At 39.5% G+C, this 10,367-nt stretch overlaps 2 pseudogenes; one reads left to right on the forward strand and one right to left on the reverse strand.

Moving 5' to 3' along the window:
- The first annotated feature begins 7,067 nt into the window (after window positions 1–7,067).
- On the forward strand, window positions 7,068–8,262 carry LOC111186087 (small ribosomal subunit protein uS2B pseudogene; annotated as a pseudogene).
- Window positions 7,444–10,063, reverse strand: LOC111186088 (nucleolar protein 10 pseudogene; annotated as a pseudogene).
- Window positions 10,064–10,367: the final 304 nt, after the last annotated feature.

Consider the following 10,367-nt stretch of genomic DNA (forward strand, 5'->3'; position numbering starts at 1 on the left):
CACCTGGGCCCTCCATCTCAAGGATGGAAAATGTTAGTTCTTCACATCCAATTCCTCTCATACTCTGGAAACATCTGAGGTCCTCCTTGCCCATAGCTGGAGAAAATTATCCTCCCTTAAAGGGCTTATGTGATTAAATTAAGCCCGCTGGGATAATCTTTCTATTTTAAGGTCAACTGATTAGTAACATTAATTGCATCTGCAAAATTCCTTTTGCCTCATAAGGTAATTTAATCAGGGAAACAACACTGGGGAAAAGGACATCATAGAATTCTGCCTTCCACAGACCTTAAGTGATCCATCACTTCTGGCGTTTGCCAGGTTTGTGTCCTTGAGCCAATAATTTAACCTCCAAGGGCCTTAGATTCTTCATTATAAAATGTTTATAAATAAGAGAGACAATCTGATTGCTGACGTCTGGTTCTACAATACTATTGCCAACATTATTTGGGCCAGCAGGAAAAGTAATGTAGGGCTTGCTATCTTCTCTTGTGTCCCTTTCAAGGAGAAGCATTTTGATTTCATTTTGAAAAGAGGAGAATTTTGTTCTACTAGAAACAGTTCTTAGGTATGGTCACAATGGAAAATATTTAAATTGTATTAACTTCCATATTTACAAGTGAGTTGCTCCTTCTTCTTTTGGTGTTGTCAGTGCTGCTGGAAGTTCTGACATGAATCATTCAGTCCCCCATGTCAGCCTTTGGGGTGGTGCTTTGATGTGATGGTGAACTGGAGACTATAGAAGGGCGGATCTCAGGGGAATGGTTAGAGGAGACTCAGTCTCAGATGACAGTGCCAGCCCTGGGGATCTCAGGCATTCCACATAACATCTCTGAACTTCAGCTGTATCATTTGTAAAATGAAGAAATTCGAATTGGGGGGTCTTAGGGTCCTGTAAGTTTTAACAATGAATGATCTTCCTCCATCTTAAATCCTTGGCTGTAATAAAACATAGTGACCATAGGTATAATGAAATAATAAGTTTATTAAATTCTCAGGTAAAAAGAAAGCTGACTACTTTAAGCAGAATCATTTGGAAAATTATTATTATTTTTTAAATGAGCTGATTTATTTATTTCATTTATTTATTTTGGTTGTACCAGGTCTTAGTTGCGGCAGGCAGGCTCCTTAGTTGTGGCTCCCGGGCTCCTTAGTTGCAGCTCACCAGCTCCTTAGTTGCGGCACGTGTGCTCTTTAGTTGTGGCATGCATGTGGGATCTAGTTCCCTGACCAGGGATTGAATCCTCATCCCCTGCACTGGAAGGCGGATTCTTAACCACTGTGCCACCAGGGAAGTCCCTGGAAAATTATTTTTATTAAATAATTTCAGTGTATAGTTTTGGATGCTATCATTCCTTTTTTTTTTCATAGATCTAGTCTTTCTAGATTTTAAAAAAACATATAGTAACACACCACCAAATGGTAGTCATATAATGCCCTCTTCTGGCTAAAGATCAAAGTGTAACCTTTCTCTGCTATGGCAGTATCTGAAAATTTGCATGTTCTTAGTTATTTTCTATACATTTACTTTTGAGTATCTGTTTCAACAATTTTTAGTCTGTTTAGTCCTTACTAACTTGAAAAATAAATGTTTTGTTAATAATGTATGCACTTACCTGCTTAGCAACTCAATTTAATATACATAGGCAACCTAAAATAATTTCTTAAAAATCTTGGACTATAATCTGTCTAGTTGGGATATCTTTACTGAAAAAATTAATCAACTTAACCAGACCCACATTTTACATTGCATTCCTAAAAGACAAAGTCACAGACAACTTCTAAAAACAACATGATATTTTTATAATTAAGTTTTTCAATATATTTGAGTTTCTGCCTCTAGATTTGTGTGGGAGTTAGCTAAATGATTTGTGCTGCTCCCTAATCAAGGCAAACTCTCTGTGATATTATTGTACCATTACTTTTCTTACAGCTTTCACTATCTAAAAAGTGACTATCAACCCTTAGGGCCACATCAGAATCACCTGGAGGTATGAGGGGGAGACTGAATTTTCTCCACTGATGAAATGTGTGGTAGTCTTCAGAAGTGTTGGGACACTTTTAAAGCATATATATATAAATATAAATATATATATAATTTAGCATCTAAATGTGGGCTTTTGAGGGTGAAAGAATCATTAACAATTATACCAAGATATTAGCCTAAACTAGGGCTATTGAAGGTGAGGCAGAAGTGGGGTCACTGTATTTATATTTTTAAATTATCAGTTGGAATAATAGGAAGCTGAGAATCATTGCTGAAATTCTGTTTTTACTTTTATTTTCAGTGGTGTTCCTCATCTTCAATTTACAATTTCTGTTGTACGGCAAGTAGAAAGCATATTATACACTATATTCTCCTTGGAGCCAGATGGCCTAGTTTCAAACTCTGACAAATTTCTTAATTTTTCTGTGCCTTCATTTCCCCAACTGTATGTGGGAATAATAATAATACTTACCTTATATGGTTGTTACAAGGATTAGAGAGTTGACAATCAGTAAATATGTGGTTAACATTTAAAATAGTACTGGAGCATAGTAAACCCTATTATTAATAATAAAATTATTAGTATCTATGAATGAATGATAATACATTTGAATTTTTTAAAAGTATGAGCTTTTCAGGTTTGCATTTATTTCAGGAAAGCACTTTGATAGGCAGCCTCTAAGACGGCCCCCAGTGATCCCTGCCAGCTGGTATTCACGTTGCAGTGTAATTCCCTCCCCTTGAGTGCACACTGGACCCATTTCTAATGAATAGAAAAAACAGTGAAAGTGGTGGGATGTCTCTTCTGAGATTAGGTCACAAAAAGACTGTGACTTGCATTTTGCTCTTGCTCTCTCACTGTTTCTCCTCCTCTCTTGGATCTTCTGCCCTGAGAGAGAAACAAGATGGCACATTGTGTGCAGCCATATGGAGAGGCCCACGTGGTAAGGAATTGCCTCTGGCCAAAAGTCAGTGAGGACCTGAGGCCTGACAATAGCCATTTCCAGTAGCAAAGTGTAATTTACAGATAGTAAAGAATCAAAATAAATAGTAGGAAAATGTGATTTCTTCAGTTTCCTTACCCCCCGCCAAAAAACTAAATACTCCATCTTTGTCCATAAATAAATCATCAGAATTTCCAAATTAAGAATAGCTCAGGTTGTGTTTTGAAATGAGGTGATATTTAATTATAAATACAGCCTTGATAGGAATTCGAGTATGGAAATTAAACTGAATGCATTTGGAGACTAAGCATATAATCCTACAGTTTCATGTCAATTTTACCACTTGATGGAGCTATAATGCCAGATACCACTTCAAACACTGTAGTGTTTACAAGGAAGCAATCTTTTTGAGAAATATAGATAGAATGTATAATCGTAGTCATTAGTTGTAAGTGTTCATTCTAATCATTACTCTTCATCCTTGACAAGCAACTTCTGTAACGTGTCAAAGAGAAAACTTTTCCTGGGCTGTTAGTAGCAGATAACTTGCTTATTTTTAATTTAGAAAATTTGAGGAGGGTATTCCTTGGAAAATACTTAAATATTTGTACTAGGAAAGATGTAATCTAATAAAAATTTAAAGATGAACATTAGGTCTTCTAGATGTCATTGTTTGGAGATTACATGAGAAGGAAAAGTGAACCTTCTTGGAAAGCCAGGCTTATGGAAGATTCCTGAGTCAGGCAGTGGTAGAGGAAGACTGATTTTTGCAAAGAAGAAAGAAGAGAAAGTATGGAAGTGTTGGTCATAAGCAAACATAAAAGATGCACAAAAGATCCATAATCTAATCCTTATAGCCTCTTTTCCCTATTCTATTTTATTCAGTAAATGCAGGTTTGAAATCCTTTATCTGAAAACTTTGGGGCTGACAACACTTTAGAATTAAAAGCTTTTCATATTTTAAAAAAGGAATACAGTATTTATACCATATAGTACATGACATTTCCAGCCATGTCTGAGGTGTCGCTCTTAAATAAACATGCAGTCTCAGGCTAGGTTCTACAGGAATCAGACTTTGAGACAGAGGTTCAGGGAAGAACATTTATCATTCCTTGGCGTGACCCAGACCACCATCCTTGAGGTTTCTGAGCCCCAGGTCACCACGCTTTTCTCAGAAAAATATTACTAAACTTTTCCACTAACCACCAAAACTTGGGAAGGGAACACCAAGAGGTACCCCAATGATCATCTGAATATCAGATATATTGTTCCCTGCCCGCTTTCTATCACTTCTACTGGTGAAAAACGGTCAATTACTCCTACCAGTGTGCTAACTCCACTCACATTTGCAAGAGGAACATGACGTGTCTAGGAGGCAACCCTTAGCTGATAGTTCAGTAAGGGCTCTTGCTGTGTCCTAGTGGAAATGTTTCTTTTTGATGGAAGAGCGCCCAGAGTGGCAGGGATGGGAAGCAAAAATTTGCCAGGTGAGTCACTGAGAGTGATGATAAGTGGGGTTAATCCTGCTTCTGCACTTTGGTTTCTGGACTTATACATTCTACTTACTGGAGACACACCATCATATAAAGGCCTTTGAATTAAAGTAGACACTAAGTCCTGAAGGATGGAGACCTTCAGCTTAGCCTTCAGCAGGCTATTCCATTTCTGTATCTGGCCAGAAGCTTCTGGATGGCACTGTGTGTAATATGTCTGGTGAATCATGTCATGGGCCATCTACAAACCCCCTTTTCTATAGAATGGTTCCTTTGATCTGACATAATATTACATGGAGTCTTGTAGTGATGAATCATGTTTTATAGACCTTAGGATAATGGTGCTAGGGTCTAGGACAATGGTGCTAGACCCTAGGTATCATGGGTAGGAAAAATGATTCCATAACTGTAATATGTGTCTGTTCTTATCAAAATGAATCACTATACCTTACAAGACAGAAGGAGTCCAACGTATTCAGCTGGCCTCCCGTGACCAGTTGGTGCCATGTGAACAGATCAGCAATGGTCTCTATTGCTGGCACATTGGACATTTTGTGGCTTTGGCAAGTAGGAGCCCATATGGTTGCATAGCCTCCAACTCTGTCATCATGGAAACTTCTTTTCTGTGTCCACTGTGTCAGCACCAGGGTGGCTGATGCCAGAGGCTGGCTTGTGTAAACTGGACAATTCAGTTTTATTTACCAGGATGTTTAGTTCTGCTTTCATGGTGGAGATCTCTGGTGGGCATTAACATGTGATATGAACATCTCCACAATGAGTTACCATTCTCAGATGCCCAATCCCATGTCTCTACCCAGAACTCTTTGAAACTGGTCTTTCAACACTTCTCTTTCCAGTCCCCTGATCAGCCAAGCCATTTCCCACTGTGCATTATTCCATACATATTCTAAGCTTGCGCCACTTCTCTGTCCACACAAAATGGATGAGCAGGGTACTGTCTGAACCTCTCCTCATTGAGGTGACTTCATATCATCTCTGTCTTACCCTGAATGAGGCTATAGTGCTGTTGCCACCTATTTCTGTCTTGTACCCACATCCCCAGCTTACCCATTCATGAACCCAAACCCCTTCATAAGCTGTTTGTAAAGGATCTTCGTTGCAGCCATAGATGTGAGCTGAGGAAGAGGCACTGGTGCGACAGTGATAGATGACATGATGGTCATTATGATCAGTTGCACCCACCAGGCTTTTGATGGTTAAGCAACACCACTGGCCTTTATTGTTTGGGGACTTTATTCATTTCTACTGTTACCAGTGAGCTTAGTCTTATAGCACGTTCTCCTGCCCCAGCCCGCAGAAAAGAGCCACCACCTGCGTTCTTAGTAATGTGGGTGCTCCTCTCACCATTGTAATCCTTATTGTATTGAAAAATCACATGACATCTGGGCTCTTTAATTTATTGGCTTTATTAATAATAATTAAAACTATACTGTCGTCATGTCAGTTCAAGTAAATTTCTGCTGCCAAATGAATTTGCAAAAAAATAACGGTTGGGTGTCAGAAATCTTTGGATTTCGGATTGTGGATAAGAGATTGTCAGATGGACAGAGAAAGTAGCAGAGACTCCTCTCTATGGGATTCTTATGACAACCTTTTATAAGCAAGATGTCACAGTCCTGTACCAAGAGACAGCAATGTATCAGTGCTACTTTTTGTTCTCCACATGTGCCCATTCTCCTGTGTCCATCCACGTGCCTCTACCTCAGACCTCCTTGAACCTGATCTTTTAATGTTTCTCTTTCCAGGCTCCTGATCAGCCAAGCCATTTGCCATTGCCCATGATTCCACATATGTAGTAAGCTTGGGCTTAGATATGTAGCGGGTGGTAATTCTGGAACACAGGGGAAGGGATGGAAGCAGAGTAGAGACTGGAGTCTCATGTCACAGCAGATCACACACCTGTGACTTGGGACCAATATGGGACCAATATGGGACAGAAGGAGTAACACAACCATAGCAGTAAGTTAGAGGGAAGACTGAGAAAATCCTCTGTACCTGGTGGCCACTAGCTAACAACACAAATAATGGTTATAATGAAATAAAACCAAACATGAATTTGAGTTTCATTATTTTGGAATGCTTATCAAAGATGTGGTAGAAAAAAATTCCTAACAACTCTTCAGTGTTCATATTTGTAGACTGTTGTCACCTTAAACTCAGTTTACTTAAAATCAAAGAAAACAAACTTTGAGAAAAACAATGGGGCAGCATGCTAACATTTATGTTTCTAGCACTGATATATTTTTCTTAGTCTTAAATTTTGGAATCATCTGTAACTCATATCTCTTTAGATGCTACATTGAACCAATTCCTATCATTCTTCCCTTAAAAGGCATCTGATACTTATTCATTATGTTTTGTTTCCATCTCCGGCTTCTGACTGCAGAAACTTGTCTCACTTTTTGATTATGAACTGATATCTTAACTGAGCCTTCCCTGTCTAATCAACCCTGTCTACCACTGCTAAATTAGTTTTCCTGAAAATCTATTTTCAGTACCTCATTTTTGGTCAAAAACTATTAAAAATACAAATAAAAGTTGTTTGTTAAATACCTTTAAAGAATTTTAAAAAGAAAGCCCCAAACTGAGAAAGTATTTTAGCAACACGTTTGAGGATGAGTGTTGAAACTAGGTACTATATATAAGGGATGCTTCCAACTTAGCAAAAGACAAAGTCTCCAAAGAAAAATGGGAAAACATCGTGATAATTCACAAATGAAGAAATATAAACCGACAATACACATGAAACAAATGTGCAAGTTGATAATAATAAAAATACAAATCAAAATACAACTCACCTTTCTGCACTACCCATAGAGGGGTCCATACAGCATTGTTCTGGGTTCCTATCATAAGGTAAATGGAAATTTTCACCATGTCCAGAGCCCTTGATATTCTGCTAATGAGGGAGGAGGATGTCCACAAATTCCTTGCAGCAGGAACCCACTTAGGTGGCAACAACCTTGACTTCCAAATGGAACAGTACATCTACAAAAAAAAAAAAAAAAGCAGTGGCATCTACATCATAAATATGAAGAGAAACTGGGAAAAGCTTAGAAGCCTTTGCTGGCAGCTTGTGCCATTGAAAACTCAGCTGATATCGTTATCATATCCTCCAAGATTACTGGTGATAGAGCTGTGCTGAAGTTTGCTGCTGTCACTGGAACCACTCCTGCTGCTGGCCGCTTAACTCCTGGAATATTCACCAACCAAATCCAGGCAGCCTTCTGGGGATCATGATTTCTGGTGGTTACTGATCCGAGGGTTGACCACCAGCCTCTCACAGAGGCATCTTATGTTAACCCGCCTACAGTCGCTCAGTATAACACAGACTGTCCTCTGCACTATGTGAAGGCTCTAGCAGGAAGGACAGAGACCATTCCCTATAACAGCAAAGGGGCTCACTTAGTGAGTCTGATGTGGTAGATGCTGGCCAAGGAAGCTCTGCACATACGTGGCACCTTCTCCCGACCCATGGGAGGTCACACCTAATCTCTACTCCTTCAGAGGTCTGAAATAGACTGAAAAGGAAGATCAGGCTGCTTAAAAAGCTGTAACCAAGGAGGAATTTCAGGATGAAGGAACTGCTCCAGCTCCCAAATTTACTGCTACTCAATCCCAGGTCCCAGGCTGGTCTGAAGGTTGGCAGGTGCTCTCTGTGCTATCCGGCAGTTCCCTACTGAAGAATGGAGAGCTCAGTCTGCCACTGGAAGAGTGGTCTGTAGCTCCCACTGCTTGGGCCACTGACTGGATAGTGAATGGAAGCAGGTATTGCAAGAAAAGAAGTTCCCAGAGCATGATCAAGCTTCATTTTTAGCACAGGATAACCTTCCATTTCATGGCACACATATTACATTGTTAAAAAATAACAACCTGGCCTACTTGATTAAAACCATGGGAAAATGACCATGTTTATAGGGAGCAGCAACTTACCAAAAGCACCCTGGGGGCAACACACTAACCATTTTGGTGGGGGAAGGGGTACAGTTTCAAAGTCTGACCCATAAGGCATAGGGACAAGTTGTCAAATCTTTAACTTTTTGGTTGCATCTGGAATTTATACAAAACATTAAAAATGTACATTCCCCTCTCTGTGTTTAATGTACTCTAATGATGATCAATTTGGGGGAGAGGTCCTCCTTTCAAATCACAAGTAGGATCATTTCCAAATTCAAAGAAACAGCCATCCTCTTCTGTGTCTTAACTTCAGGTGACCTGCTGAACCAGGAAGTGTTTTCCTTTCCTGTCAGTGCAGCTTCTCAGTCTCCTGTTGCTTCTGCTATTCAGACCTCTTTAATGTGAATGTCAATTGTTTACTGCCAATTGTAGTGTCTGATACACTCAATGTCCCATTTTCTGATTCAAGTTTCAAACGATCTTCAAGGGTTTTATTCATCTGCTTCTGGTTGGTGGCAGTCTCTGAAGCTTCCGAGTTCTTCTCCTGCTTTGATCACATATAACTGGGGCTTGAGGACCATCTGCTGGTTCTCCTTGTGTCTCTCCTACTGCTTCCGCCTGGTGGAGAAGTCTGTGCTACTTCCTGACCTCTTCAACCCCATATTTTTTATCATCTGAACTCAAAATTTTCTGCATCACTTGGTTTTCCTTCCAGTTCTTTCTCTTCCCCTTTTTCATGAAGAATCTAAGAATCTTAGTTGCTTCTTGCTTTTTTCACTAATTTTTGAAACAGGTGAATTCAAAAGCTTAAATTCCTCACTCTCTTGGTCTCCTTGAAAGTCAGCGTTCTCAAATGTAACTTTAAAGCCATCGCTGGTAAGAAAGAATATTAGGAAGGCTCTTAACTTTCTTCTTCTATGTAGATTTTTGCTTCTCTTCCTCTTCCTCAGTTAAGTGCTAGCCCTTTGTTAACTTTTGGCAAATTCTTTAATTGGACTCTATGCACGAGTTTCTTCTATCTTCTGTTGGATCTTATATTTCCCATATGCTTCATAAGCAAATGGATTTTTCATTCATTTCATGAGTCTTATGATAGATAGATTCTTATAGCCATGAAAAATCCAGGAATATATGCCTGGAGAAAAAATGCTTCAATAATATGTGTGAGCCCTATATTTTCAGGGGCTTTCTTGGTGGCAAATTTTTAATCATCATAAACTATTCTTTCTGTATCCTCTCCTAATTCTTCTGTCAATTTGTCTAAGAAGGAACACATAACCTGGGAACAGAACCCAAAACTAGATTACTGGTTTATTATAAAGGGATATAACTCTGGAACAGCCAGATGGAAGAGAGGCATAGGTCGAGGTAATGGGAAAGGGCATGGAGCTTTCATGCCATCTCCTAGGGCACCCCTTTCCCTGAATCTCCATGCTCACCAACCCGGAAGCTCCAAGGGTAGCATATTTTTGTGAACCAAAACATGAAAAATAGATGTCATATATAAAATTATACTTATGGGGAAGTGAAGCAGCATTTTTTTTTTTTTTTTTTTTTTTTATGGTACGCGGGCCTCTCACTGTTGTGACCTCTACCGTTGTGGAGCACAGGCTCCGGACGCGCAGGCTCAGCAGCCATGGCTCATGGGCCCAGACGCTCCACGGCATGCAGGATCTTCCCGGACCGGGGCACGAACCCGTGTCCCCTGCATCGGCAGGCAGACTCTCAACCAGGGAAGCCCTGAAGCAGCATATTTTAAATGGGAATTGCCTCTGATAATCTAGGACATATGACTGGCTTAGAGACATCATCAGAAAGTGGTGGGAAAATTGTTTTTCTTCTTATGTTCATTATCACTCCCAGGTTTTCAGTGACAATGAGAAAAATCAGGATAAGCTGTTCTTAAGAATTTGAGGACATCATGGCAAAAGTTAACGATAAAGTATTTCTTAAAAGTAGCAAATATATCAACATTTTCATAATGAAATCATAGGACTAAAAAAGGATGTGACTTTTAGAATGCAT

The sequence above is a fragment of the Delphinapterus leucas genome, chromosome 5, assembly GCF_059928025.1.
Source record: "Delphinapterus leucas isolate spDelLeu-1000000601 "Yukka" chromosome 5, BTC_Dleu_Yukka2, whole genome shotgun sequence".
Taxonomy (NCBI): Eukaryota; Metazoa; Chordata; class Mammalia; order Artiodactyla; family Monodontidae; genus Delphinapterus; species Delphinapterus leucas.